General features: G+C 41.9%; 2 long non-coding RNA genes across 2 annotated transcripts; one reads left to right on the top strand and one right to left on the bottom strand.

Annotated features, from left to right (window-relative positions):
• Positions 1-2,204: 2,204 nt before the first annotated feature.
• LOC308306591 lies at positions 2,205-5,534 on the top strand. The gene is made up of 3 exons (XR_013963172.1): positions 2,205-2,619; positions 4,376-4,515; positions 5,322-5,534. It is a non-coding gene; the product is annotated as an uncharacterized lncRNA (long non-coding RNA).
• A 5,203-nt stretch (positions 5,535-10,737) lies between these two features.
• Positions 10,738-14,260, bottom strand: LOC308306985. Its single transcript, XR_013963192.1, has 3 exons — positions 13,846-14,260; positions 11,954-12,093; positions 10,738-11,133 (listed from the first exon to the last, which is right to left on the bottom strand). It is a non-coding gene; the product is annotated as an uncharacterized lncRNA (long non-coding RNA).
• Positions 14,261-14,492: the final 232 nt, after the last annotated feature.

The raw sequence follows: 14,492 nt of genomic DNA, 5'->3' as shown, positions 1-14,492 counted from the left end.
ACACACACACACACTAAGCCCTGCTGATACTTGGACTGCTGTTGTTTTTGTGTTTCAGGGCATCTATCTAAACATCGTCCCATCTCTGCGGCAGATGGGAGGGCACAGCTGGTGTTCCCCTGTGCCATGCTGAACTATGCTGAGCTGTGCCAGCCGATCTGGATGTTGAGGCCTAATGTATGCCGGCACACACACCACACACACACACACACACACACACACACACACACACACACACACACACACACACACACACACACTCACACACACACACACACACACACACACACACACACACACACACACACACACACACACACACACACACACACACACATGCACTAACTGATAGCAGGCCAAGATTCAGTGGATTATCATCACTAGTTTCTGGTGGTCTACAATGTTCGATGAGGGGGCTTGTGTGGCCTAAGCGTGTAGGACCACACTTTACTTTAAGTAGGACGCAAATGGTGCATATCGCATTCACATTTTCTGTACGTCTGAACATTTGCTGCTTTGCGAAAGCAGCTTTGAGCTGTATTCTGTGTATGAAAGCATCATTTTATATAGTTTTTAATGCATTTGTGTATTCTATCCGTGTTTCATTGTTGTATGCTGACTGACTGCCTGTATGCCAATGACACATTTCCAATGATCTTATCTATAAGAAGGACTATACTGCACAATTATGACCAAAAATAATAATAATGTTCTTAAACCCGTTGACCCGATCCATGCCAGATTTTATACACGCACTCCTTGCCTGCCAAACTACAACCTCCAAGGACCCCCGGAGTCCCTGGGGGACCCCCAGATGTAAAAAATGACCAAATGTGCAAAAATGACCAAATGACCACCCCAACGGGGCTGCTCACGGGGAATTCCCGGGGACCACCGACTCCTGGTGCTCCAGAACGGATGCAAAAGTGGTGGCGCCCCCAGTGGAGGACCCCCTGCCACTGCAGCGCACAACAGATTTTTGGACACTGCTCCTACAGTTTTTGCCCGAAAATCACGAATATCACTACACAGCATGTCTACACTCATGTCATCAACATGGATCAGGAAGATTTTGGAAAAACAAATTTTTGCCCTATTTGTGGAGATAAGCCACCTACGGTCGCTTATCTCCCGATTAGGGAGTCTTACTGGTAGTAGTTTTTATACTAGATATAGGTCTACAGAAAGTAGTCTGTCAGTCAGTCAATCTGTCCGCCATGTCAACTTTTGGCCCTACTCTTATCTCCGGCACCGTTGCCCCTATCTATGCCAAACTTTGCAAACACACTCCTTGGCTGGCAAACCACAACCTCTGCCCCTGATATCTCACATGCCCCTCTTCTAGCGCCACCATGAGGTTGTGTATACATGCGACCTGACGGTTGCTTATCTCCCGATAAGGGAGTCTTACTGGTATTTATAATAAGGGGAGAGGATGATTTTAGTGTGTCACTAAAGCGGTGTACAGTATATTGATTGGGCCTTTTGACTCAGAGGCTTTCAGCTTTCAGGAAGAAACCAAAAATACACAGGGAAGACATATTTGCATATTATAACCACACCTGGCTATTAGGGGTCTATTAGAGTAATGTTAAAACAGAAAAAGCACAAAACTATGGCAAATCTTGTAATACATTTAGGCTACTTATACGCAAACAGGATACATGTGGCTCATAGCCCTGGAGTGCAGGGATTCCAACCTGCGACTTGCACCCGCTTCGAACGTTATCAGAACATAGAATGTCCATTATCAGCCTTTATTAACTGCATAGAATGCGCCCATTATGGCCATATTGCCCATACTGAGGAACTCATTATGTTGTTATCAGACATAGTCTCTGTTGATTATGTTCACGTCCCATGGAAAATGCCCATACTCTCGTTCAGGCACTATGTTTTAATCAGACATTCTGTCTGTTGATAATGTACATCACATCGGCCGATATGTCAGTCACGTGACTGCTGTTTTTTTGGTGCACGAACGAGACGAGACCAAATGACTATCGTAATTAAACATAATATATAAAAAGTGTTTTGTCTCAGATCCAATTTAAAAATGTAACTTCTGTTAAATGTTGGTCACAGTTAAGACAAATGTGAAAGGATGACTTGGCAAAAAGCATTTATTTATCCAAATGGATTACCCAGCATGCACCGCGCATATGCTAGAGTGGCTGGCTTGATATTGTATTAATGTCCTACAGTTGTGTTTTATGAAACCCTCATCTCTTGACTCTGTAAAAAATAAGGCGATTTTATGCTTTCCAAGGATGTGCAATGCAAGGACCAACGTTATATTTTGAGTGAATAAAGTAAGCAAAACGATAATATGTTATTTCCTATTTTGAGGACTGACGTCACAGGGCCAGCGTCACGCAGTGGGAGAGTATTTTTTGCAGGTCTTTCAGTCCGAGCGTATAAAAAAAGCAACTGGGTTAAGGTGGAGAGAGCCAATCACAATCTTCCACGGCCTTAAGCCAGTTGCATTTGTCCTACAGTTGACTGAATGACCTGCTATTTCGTCTTCCGCTCTGTGTGTGGACTGTTGGAGGATTGTTTACATCAGGAACAAGAAGCGTGGTGGATTTATGAACGATTCCTGGGTATAAGTCCATTCAGGTAAGATACAATGACGGGGGTTTATGTTGTTACATGTCAGGATGTGTAGTCTGTAATCTGTATGCTTATCTTTGCGACTCACTTAAAGGGACATTCCACTCTCAACAGGGAAACAGCTTTTGAGCTTCTCTCCACATAAACACACTTGTAACTTCAAACTCCATTTTAACCATGATAGATTCATTAAAAACACCCATTATTATTTTTCTGTTGACTCATATTACCCTCCTATGTGAGCAGGCCGTTTTTTTTCCTCATTTATTTTTAATAATTATTTGGGAAAATAGAAAAAAAAAAAGGAAACAATAATTATTAAACATCTCCCCCAGCCAGGGAGCTGAGAGAGATGAAGCAGGGACCCCTTAACTGAGAGAGATGAAGCAGGGACCCCTTAGCTGAGAGAGTGAGATGAAGCAGGGACCCCTTAGCTGAGAGAGAGATGAAGCAGGGACCCCTTAGCTGAGAGAGAGATGAAGCAGGGACCCCTTAGCTGACAGAGAGGGACCGTTAGCTGAGAGATTAAGCAGCTTTGTCTCTCTCTCTCTCTCAGCTAAGGGGTCCCCCTATTAAAGCTAAGGGGTCCCTGCTTAGCTGAGAGAGGGATGAAGCAAGCAGGGACCCCCTTAGCATGCCTTGAATGCTTTGTTGTCAGTATTAAAGTGATAGGTAAAGCCGCTGTTCTTTACTTCAACAGGGGGTCCGGGGGTCCCCAGAGTTACTACAGGGGGGTCTTCCAAATCTTTGAGTGATAGAAACTTTTGTTTATTAACCACTTGAACCCTAGCGTCCATATTCTGAGAAATCTAGCCAAAAATAGCAGATCTCCTATTTTAGGCAGAGAGCTTTGGTGAATAGAGGAAAAGAGCAGACTAAGTACAGAGTGAAAGGTCAAGTTTATTAATATTGACAGTTCAAGTGGTTAAATATCTGAAAACACAAATTGACATGAAAATACACTGATGATTGTGCTGTCAAACAATGAAACTATATGGAATCTAATCAATCTATGAACAGGTTGTGGGGGTCCCTGCTTCAATCTCTCTCAACTAATGGGTCCTTGGCCTGAAAACGTTGTTTAATCTGTCAATTATTTAAGCAATTAATCAGATTGTGGCATTTGTTTAGCTATTACCTTATACATTCTGATTAAAGAATAGCTACACATTTGTCAGGCTAAATGGTAACCGTGTTCTTTTCAAATAGGTAATTTAAAAATAAATATTCAAGGCATATTTTTAGCAGGGTTCCCACGGTCATGAAATTACTGGAAATATTTTGAAACAGTCCTGGAAGGTCCAGGAGAAATAGCTATGCATTCTTTGAATATTAGAGGCAGAAATTGTGAAAATAGCCGATCTTCATGCTCACAACGTTGCGAGGCGTTGTGAGCATGTAGATCTGCTATTTTCACAATAGAACAGTGTTATACAACATTTCTCAACTCTTTAGTGCTCGTCAGGGTGCCGGGTCCCCAGTAAAAACATGATTATTTCGGGGTCACGGCCTGAAAAGGTTGAGAACCACTGGCATACACTACCTGTCTTTGGGCATTGTGCATAGGAGTAAGCAACATGTTATTGAGCTGAATTATTGTTATATAGTCCTGTATATTGGGTTAAATATTCTGGAAAAGTTTTGGAAATTAATTGGAAAACATTTGTGGGAACCCTGAGTAATGTGTGTGTGTGTGTGTGTGTGTGTGTGTGTGTGTGTGTGTGTGTGTGTGTGTGTGTGTGTGTGTGTGTATTACTACCAGCGGGGCATCCTGGCCTACCAGTTCAAAGAAAGGCCCAAGAACATTCGCTTCATCGACGAGGAAGATGCAGGCTGCCACGGTGCCCCAGCCCCACAGACCAGCTACGTCACCATCATCCCAGCCAACCCCATAAGCACCAGGTAGGCCTGTCACAATTATTACCAGGGTTCCCACGGTCATGAAATTCCTGGAAATATTTTGAGATTAGAATCATATTTTTACAGTACTGGAAAAGTTTTGGAATTGATCAAGGCTCCTGGAAGGCCCTGGAAAAAATAGCTATGCATTGTCTTTGGTTATTGATTTGGTTAATACCTCTGAAATGGGCCAAATTGTCAAATATTAGAGCCAGAAATTGTGAAAATAGCCGATCTACATGCTCACAACGTCTCGCAGCGCAGTTTTGGAAATTAATTGATAAAAAGCTGTGGGAACCCTGTTTTAGTTCTTTAGCACGGTATTAATAGAAATTCCAGCGATTATGTGCCGATTTGATTACGATTACTAAACTAGTAAGACGCCTCAGGGCGACAATTCTTGGCCATCTGGCCAGTGATGTATATCGGACCAGTTACCCATATACTATATGGAGATCCATGTACTGTACGTCCCTTTTATGCCCATACATGGAGATCCCTGTCTGAACCAGCCGCACATAATATGGGCTGTCTTCCTCCACATATGGGCAATTCCATTATGCAGTTCTGTTAGATATGGGCTTAATCAGGAATCTCCATATATGGGCATAAAAGATTCTGGGGAATACCCATATATGGACTTTTACATAGGTGATGTCACCGGATGTATCAAGGGAACCAACCCATATGTAAAAATGTGTACACACACACGTCTACACGGAGATAAGCTGTGACATTTCTCATGGCAACCTTAAGTCGCAATTAGTTGGGGCACTCCAAATTTACACAAACTCTGTTTTTCTCCACAGATGAAGCCCAAACATGCCAGGAAGGTCAACGTTGCGGCTGACTCTGGATTGCCACAGTGACCTCCGAGAGAGCAGCATGGATCTGTCTACAGCAGGATCAGCATGTGCGACCACTGGAGCACTTTTGGACTGAACTCTTTACATTTGGATTTGGTGGACAGATTTGTGGAGTATTTATCTGCAACTGCCTGAGGACAATGAAACAAAATGGACTTCCAGGAGCTGCTCACCAGCTTCTACCGGAATGGAGAGCATCTCCCACGGTCACCAGCCCATTCGCCTATAACTTATTCGCCTTAACAGATTTGGTCCTTTCGCCTGGCCAGGCATTTTGCCTGGCTGCCACGCTGTGGGCAGACAGACAGACAGGTAGACAGACAGACAGACAGACAGACAGACAGACAGACAGACAGACAGAATTTGGCACAGAGCAGAGGAGCGCGAACCAGACACAGAACGTTTGTGCTTGCACCCACCCATCTTACAAACCTTCTTCACCATAATAAAGCAGCAGTAGTAGGCTATCTTCCAAATCAAATTGTATGATGTATATATCAGGAGGACATCATGTCATGACTCATGACCTTGCGCAGCAGTGCACGTATCAATTAATTAATTATTTAGACACTGATTCCAAAGCTCTAATCTGTATGTCTGCTCAATTCTGCTGTAAACATAATGTTGGACTTCGTTCCATTTTGGGGGCTGGGCGGCCAACAAAGTAAATCGTCACTGTCGGGCAGAAACCTTGTATCTCCAAGTTTCAAATGTGTACATTTTTTCGCAAAGCCCTGCTTCATCAAACAAGGCTGTCGCACAAAAGTAGTGAAAACAGCCGATCTACAAGCACACAACGCCTCTTTAATTACTTTATTAAATGATAAATACAAAACAAACGGTTTTCTACCCGACAACGACAAATTATAACTCAAGTAATTGGCCCACTGGCTTGTCACTTGTCATGATCTGAAATGGCAAATCTTTGAGTAGCAGCAGCGCTATGGAGAGAGATCTCTCTCTATAGCGCGCAATTAGGGCCTCTCCAACTATTTTTCCCGGGCTGAATCAGGGGCCCAGCACGTCCCTGGTTCTCAACCTGTGGGTCAGTACTCTGTTAACTGTTACTCTTGTTGCATCGAGGGCAGACGTTTTGAAAATGGTGCATTATCTTGTGGAAGAATACATGGAAAATATATATATAAGCTGTATCACAATACACAATCTTATCACGATTCTTTCTCATGTTGGTTTTTATGTTTATCTTTCAAGTTACTTAACAGTCAACCTCCTACAAGATAACAAAAAATAAAAGGGAAAAAGGATGAGGTTTGACAACTACTGATTTAGACGAAATTGCTAATTCTCTGTATTAACAATTCAACATGCATTGTATCACGATATATACTGTATATAATATATCTGAAGAGGCGTATCAACGATATGTATCACCAAATGCCAATTGTCTTTGTAAGCTTCAGGTGGTTGTTATGGTAACGCCTGCTGTCAATCAAATTGTTGCCTTCATCTGTCAATCACTGTTGGTTTTCGACCGTGTTATGCTGTGCTGGTGCTTTTGTTTTAAGATCTTTTGCATGTTACTGTTTTTGTATCAATAAATGATTTTTCATATCCAACTTAATATCTACTCTCTGGACTTACTAACCACACACTACATGCGTGTATGTTTTATGCTTGTTGCCCGCAGTAGAGCTTATTGGTAAGCCGTGAGTCAGATGATAAACCTTTGTGCTGTATACAGTATGTCTGCTTTACAGTAACAATTAGTGTGCTATTACATAGTAATAATGCAGTGATACAACTAAGCATTTAAAATTAGCCAAAAATAGCAGATCTACAAGCTCACAATGCCTCGCGCTGCGAGGCCGTGTGAGTTTGTAGATCGGCTATATTCGGCAAAGAGTTTCGTGTCGTGGAGAAAAAGAGCAGACCAAGTACAGAGTGAAAGGTCAAGTTTATTAAGTATTGACGGTTCAAGTGGTTACAGTAAATACTCTGATGATTTTGCTGTCAAACAATGGAACTATGGAATCACTGAAAAGGTTATAGGGACCTCCTTGGCCTGAAAACGTTTAACGTTGAACCCAGAACCTTAGAAGATATGCTATTTTCAACTAGCCAATGAACAACAGATGTTGATACTACCCTGTAGTATTTAGGATGGGGACCCCTGTATCTGAGGGGACTACCCATAACTACAAAGGTTCATTAGTCCTACATTGGTTAGGGTTAAGTTTAGGGTTAGAATTCACCAGAAGCATTCACTAGTTTCGGACTAATGGGCTGTAGGGTTAGGGTTATCAAATCGTCAGACTTTTCTTTGTTCTCTCTCTCTCTCTCGCTGAACAATCTGTTATAATGTCGGTCTTTGATTATGGTGATGTGCTGTGTACATGCATGCCTCACTCTCCACACTGAAGCCTCTTGATGCTGTCTACCACCGTGCCTTGCGGTTTATAACTGGTGATGATTATCTTACCCATCATTGTTTATTATATGAAAAAGTAGGTTGGCCATCTCTCACAGTTCATAGAGAGCAACACTGTATTTTATTTATTTATAAGGCCTTCTGTGGTAAACTTCCTTTGTATTTATCCACATTGGTAGAACCAATAGTCACTGGACATGCAACTCGCTCACAGGTATTCATTAGGTATTCCTGTCCAACTATGAATAGTGAGCAAGGAAAGACGGCCTTCAAGTATTATGCTCCACACAAGTGGGATAAACTTCAGGAATCTCTGAAACTGGTTCGATTGGTCTCTATAGGGACATTTAAAGTGCTCCTTGAGGGCACACTACATAGTGAATGCACATGTTTTGTGTAAGAACTATATTATATGTTATGTACTTCCTGCATCTGTAACGTTATACTGTGGTTTGATTGTCTATTGTATTTTACATTGCTTGTGTGGTTTTTTATGATGTGATCAGGGTGTCCTTGAAAAAGAGAGCTTGCTCTCAATGGGCTCCCCTGAATTAATAAAGGAAAAAGAAAGAAAGAAAGAACTTCATTAAGTTTTATGTATTTATGATAAGATGTCATTATACACTATGAACTTCATTATAAACTTCATAAAGCTCAGATAAAGTTGTGTAATACCCATTGTATCTATATCTGGCTCTCTGTTATGCCCATATTTGGTGTTCTGTGCCCATGCCAGTCTGTGACAACTCCGTGATGTCAGTCATTTTGGGCACTGTTTAGTATCAGTGATGTCAGTCATGACAAATATAATTTGTGCATTGTTTCAGTATGCGGCTATTACCATGGTGGTGGGTGGTGACACTGTTTAGTATCAGTGCAGACAGACGGCGGACAGGGTTAGGGTTAGGGTTAGGGTTAGGACATCCTAATGTCCAAAAGGACATTCAGTCTATTAACAGATACATTAGATGGGGCGTGCAGCGTTTTTTAATGTTATTAGTCCGATGTCCCATTAGTCCGAGGCTGGTGAATGCTAACCTGCCGACGCTGGTGAATGATTAACTGCTGACACTGGTGAATATTAACCTGCCGACGATGGTGAATGATAACCTATAGTGAATGATAACCATAGACTCCACACCCTCCTATCTAACATCAGGGTCTACAGAGCTCTACAGTGTTGTGTGCTAAACCCTCCACTATCACCTATCTAATATCAGGGTCTACAGAGCTCTACAGCAGAGGTCTTCAATGTGTTCAGGCCAAGGACCCTTTAGTTGAGAGAGAAATGAAGCAGGGACCCCTATAACCTTTTCAGTGATTCCATAGTTCCATTATTTGACAGCAAAATCATCAGAGTATTTACTGTAACCACTTGAACCGTCAATACTTAATAAACTTGACCTTTCACTCTGTACTTGGTCTGCTCTTTTTCTCCACGACACGAAACTCTTTGCCGAATATAGCCGATCTACAAACTCACACGGCCTCGCAGCGCGAGGCATTGTGAGCTTGTAGATCTGCTATTTTTGGCTAATTTTAACTGCTTAGTTGTATCACTGCATTATTACTATGTAATAGCACACTAATTGTTACTGTAAAGCAGACATACTGTATACAGCACAAAGGTTTATCATCTGACTCACGGCTTACCAATAAGCTCTACTGCGGGCAACAAGCATAAAACATACACGCATGTAGTGTGTGGTTAGTAAGTCCAGAGAGTAGATATTAAGTTGGATATGAAAAATCATTTATTGATACAAAAACAGTAACATGCAAAAGATCTTAAAACAAAAGCACCAGCACAGCATAACACGGTCGAAAACCAACAGTGATTGACAGATGAAGGCAACAATTTGATTGACAGCAGGCGTTACCATAACAACCACCTGAAGCTTACAAAGACAATTGGCATTTGGTGATACATATCGTTGATACGCCTCTTCAGATATATTATATACAGTATATATCGTGATACAATGCATGTTGAATTGTTAATACAGAGAATTAGCAATTTCGTCTAAATCAGTAGTTGTCAAACCTCATCCTTTTTCCCTTTTATTTTTTGTTATCTTGTAGGAGGTTGACTGTTAAGTAACTTGAAAGATAAACATAAAAACCAACATGAGAAAGAATCGTGATAAGATTGTGTATTGTGATACAGCTTATATATATATTTTCCATGTATTCTTCCACAAGATAATGCACCATTTTCAAAACGTCTGCCCTCGATGCAACAAGAGTAACAGTTAACAGAGTACTGACCCACAGGTTGAGAACCAGGGACATGCTGGGCCCCTGATTCAGCCCGGGAAAAATAGTTGGAGAGGCCCTAATTGCGCGCTATAGAGAGAGATCTCTCTCCATAGCGCTGCTGCTACTCAAAGATTTGCCATTTCAGATCATGACAAGTGACAAGCCAGTGGGCCAATTACTTGAGTTATAATTTGTCGTTGTCGGGTAGAAAACCGTTTGTTTTGTATTTATCATTTAATAAAGTAATTAAAGAGGCGTTGTGTGCTTGTAGATCGGCTGTTTTCACTACTTTTGTGCGACAGCCTTGTTTGATGAAGCAGGGCTTTGCGAAAAAATGTACACATTTGAAACTTGGAGATACAAGGTTTCTGCCCGACAGTGACGATTTACTTTGTTGGCCGCCCAGCCCCCAAAATGGAACGAAGTCCAACATTATGTTTACAGCAGAATTGAGCAGACATACAGATTAGAGCTTTGGAATCAGTGTCTAAATAATTAATTAATTGATACGTGCACTGCTGCGCAAGGTCATGAGTCATGACATGATGTCCTCCTGATATATACATCATACAATTTGATTTGGAAGATAGCCTACTACTGCTGCTTTATTATGGTGAAGAAGGTTTGTAAGATGGGTGGGTGCAAGCACAAACGTTCTGTGTCTGGTTCGCGCTCCTCTGCTCTGTGCCAAATTCTGTCTGTCTGTCTGTCTGTCTGTCTGTCTGTCTGTCTGTCTACCTGTCTGTCTGTCTGCCCACAGCGTGGCAGCCAGGCAAAATGCCTGGCCAGGCGAAAGGACCAAATCTGTTAAGGCGAATAAGTTATAGGCGAATGGGCTGGTGACCGTGGGAGGTGCTCTCCATTCCGGTAGAAGCTGGTGAGCAGCTCCTGGAAGTCCATTTTGTTTCATTGTCCTCAGGCAGTTGCAGATAAATACTCCACAAATCTGTCCACCAAATCCAAATGTAAAGAGTTCAGTCCAAAAGTGCTCCAGTGGTCGCACATGCTGATCCTGCTGTAGACAGATCCATGCTGCTCTCTCGGAGGTCACTGTGGCAATCCAGAGTCAGCCGCAACGTTGACCTTCCTGGCATGTTTGGGCTTCATCTGTGGAGAAAAACAGAGTTTGTGTAAATTTGGAGTGCCCCAACTAATTGCGACTTAAGGTTGCCATGAGAAATGTCACAGCTTATCTCCGTGTAGACGTGTGTGTGTACACATTTTTACATATGGGTTGGTTCCCTTGATACATCCGGTGACATCACCTATGTAAAAGTCCATATATGGGTATTCCCCAGAATCTTTTATGCCCATATATGGAGATTCCTGATTAAGCCCATATCTAACAGAACTGCATAATGGAATTGCCCATATGTGGAGGAAGACAGCCCATATTATGTGCGGCTGGTTCAGACAGGGATCTCCATGTATGGGCATAAAAGGGACGTACAGTACATGGATCTCCATATAGTATATGGGTAACTGGTCCGATATACATCACTGGCCAGATGGCCAAGAATTGTCGCCCTGAGGCGTCTTACTAGTTTAGTAATCGTAATCAAATCGGCACATAATCGCTGGAATTTCTATTAATACCGTGCTAAAGAACTAAAACAGGGTTCCCACAGCTTTTTATCAATTAATTTCCAAAACTGCGCTGCGAGACGTTGTGAGCATGTAGATCGGCTATTTTCACAATTTCTGGCTCTAATATTTGACAATTTGGCCCATGTTTAATTTGCCATTTCAGAGGTATTAACCAAATCAATAACCAAAGACAATGCATAGCTATTTTTTCCAGGGCCTTCCAGGAGCCTTGATGAATTCCAAAACTTTTCCAGTACTGGAAAAATATGATTCTAATCTCAAAATATTTCCAGGAATTTCATGACCGTGGGAACCCTGGTAATAATTGTGACAGGCCTACCTGGTGCTTATGGGGTTGGCTGGGATGATGGTGACGTAGCTGGTCTGTGGGGCTGGGGCACCGTGGCAGCCTGCATCTTCCTCGTCGATGAAGCGAATGTTCTTGGGCCTTTCTTTGAACTGGTAGGCCAGGATGCCCCGCTGGTAGTAATACACACACACACACACACACACACACACACACACACACACACACACACACACACACACACACACATTACTCAGGGTTCCCACAAATGTTTTCCAATTAATTTCCAAAACTTTTCCAGAATATTTAACCCAATATACAGGACTATATAACAATAATTCAGCTCAATAACATGTTGCTTACCCCTATGCACAATGCCCAAAGACAGGTAGTGTATGCCAGTGGTTCTCAACCTTTTCAGGCCGTGACCCCGAAATAATCATGTTTTTACTGGGGACCCGGCACCCTGACGAGCACTAAAGAGTTGAGAAATGTTGTATAACACTGTTCTATTGTGAAAATAGCAGATCTACATGCTCACAACGCCTCGCAACGTTGTGAGCATGAAGATCGGCTATTTTCACAATTTCTGCCTCTAATATTCAAAGAATGCATAGCTATTTCTCCTGGACCTTCCAGGACTGTTTCAAAATATTTCCAGTAATTTCATGACCGTGGGAACCCTGCTAAAAATATGCCTTGAATATTTATTTTTAAATTACCTATTTGAAAAGAACACGGTTACCATTTAGCCTGACAAATGTGTAGCTATTCTTTAATCAGAATGTATAAGGTAATAGCTAAACAAATGCCACAATCTGATTAATTGCTTAAATAATTGACAGATTAAACAACGTTTTCAGGCCAAGGACCCATTAGTTGAGAGAGATTGAAGCAGGGACCCCCACAACCTGTTCATAGATTGATTAGATTCCATATAGTTTCATTGTTTGATAGCACAATCATCAGTGTATTTTCATGTCAATTTGTGTTTTCAGATATTTAACCACTTGAACTGTCAATATTAATAAACTTGACCTTTCACTCTGTACTTAGTCTGCTCTTTTCCTCTATTCACCAAAGCTCTCTGCCTAAAATAGGAGATCTGCTATTTTTGGCTAGATTTCTCAGAATATGGACGCTAGGGTTCAAGTGGTTAATAAACAAAAGTTTCTATCACTCAAAGATTTGGAAGACCCCCCTGTAGTAACTCTGGGGACCCCCGGACCCCCTGTTGAAGTAAAGAACAGCGGCTTTACCTATCACTTTAATACTGACAACAAAGCATTCAAGGCATGCTAAGGGGGTCCCTGCTTGCTTCATCCCTCTCTCAGCTAAGCAGGGACCCCTTAGCTTTAATAGGGGGACCCCTTAGCTGAGAGAGAGAGAGAGACAAAGCTGCTTAATCTCTCAGCTAACGGTCCCTCTCTGTCAGCTAAGGGGTCCCTGCTTCATCTCTCTCTCAGCTAAGGGGTCCCTGCTTCATCTCTCTCTCAGCTAAGGGGTCCCTGCTTCATCTCACTCTCTCAGCTAAGGGGTCCCTGCTTCATCTCTCTCAGTTAAGGGGTCCCTGCTTCATCTCTCTCAGCTCCCTGGCTGGGGGAGATGTTTAATAATTATTGTTTCCTTTTTTTTTTTCTATTTTCCCAAATAATTATTAAAAATAAATGAGGAAAAAAAACGGCCTGCTCACATAGGAGGGTAATATGAGTCAACAGAAAAATAATAATGGGTGTTTTTAATGAATCTATCATGGTTAAAATGGAGTTTGAAGTTACAAGTGTGTTTATGTGGAGAGAAGCTCAAAAGCTGTTTCCCTGTTGAGAGTGGAATGTCCCTTTAAGTGAGTCGCAAAGATAAGCATACAGATTACAGACTACACATCCTGACATGTAACAACATAAACCCCCGTCATTGTATCTTACCTGAATGGACTTATACCCAGGAATCGTTCATAAATCCACCACGCTTCTTGTTCCTGATGTAAACAATCCTCCAACAGTCCACACACAGAGCGGAAGACGAAATAGCAGGTCATTCAGTCAACTGTAGGACAAATGCAACTGGCTTAAGGCCGTGGAAGATTGTGATTGGCTCTCTCCACCTTAACCCAGTTGCTTTTTTTATACGCTCGGACTGAAAGACCTGCAAAAAATACTCTCCCACTGCGTGACGCTGGCCCTGTGACGTCAGTCCTCAAAATAGGAAATAACATATTATCGTTTTGCTTACTTTATTCACTCAAAATATAACGTTGGTCCTTGCATTGCACATCCTTGGAAAGCATAAAATCGCCTTATTTTTTACAGAGTCAAGAGATGAGGGTTTCATAAAACACAACTGTAGGACATTAATACAATATCAAGCCAGCCACTCTAGCATATGCGCGGTGCATGCTGGGTAATCCATTTGGATAAATAAATGCTTTTTGCCAAGTCATCCTTTCACATTTGTCTTAACTGTGACCAACATTTAACAGAAGTTACATTTTTAAATTGGATCTGAGACAAAACACTTTTTATATATTATGTTTAATTACGATAGTCATTTGGTCTCGTCTCGTTCGTGCACC

The sequence above is a fragment of the Nannobrachium achirus genome (assembly GCF_963921795.1).
Source record: "Nannobrachium achirus genome assembly, chromosome: 21".
NCBI lineage: Eukaryota > Metazoa > Chordata > Actinopteri > Myctophiformes > Myctophidae > Nannobrachium > Nannobrachium achirus.
Note: the sequence above shows the minus strand (reverse complement) of the source record. Positions and strands in the feature narration are given on the sequence as shown.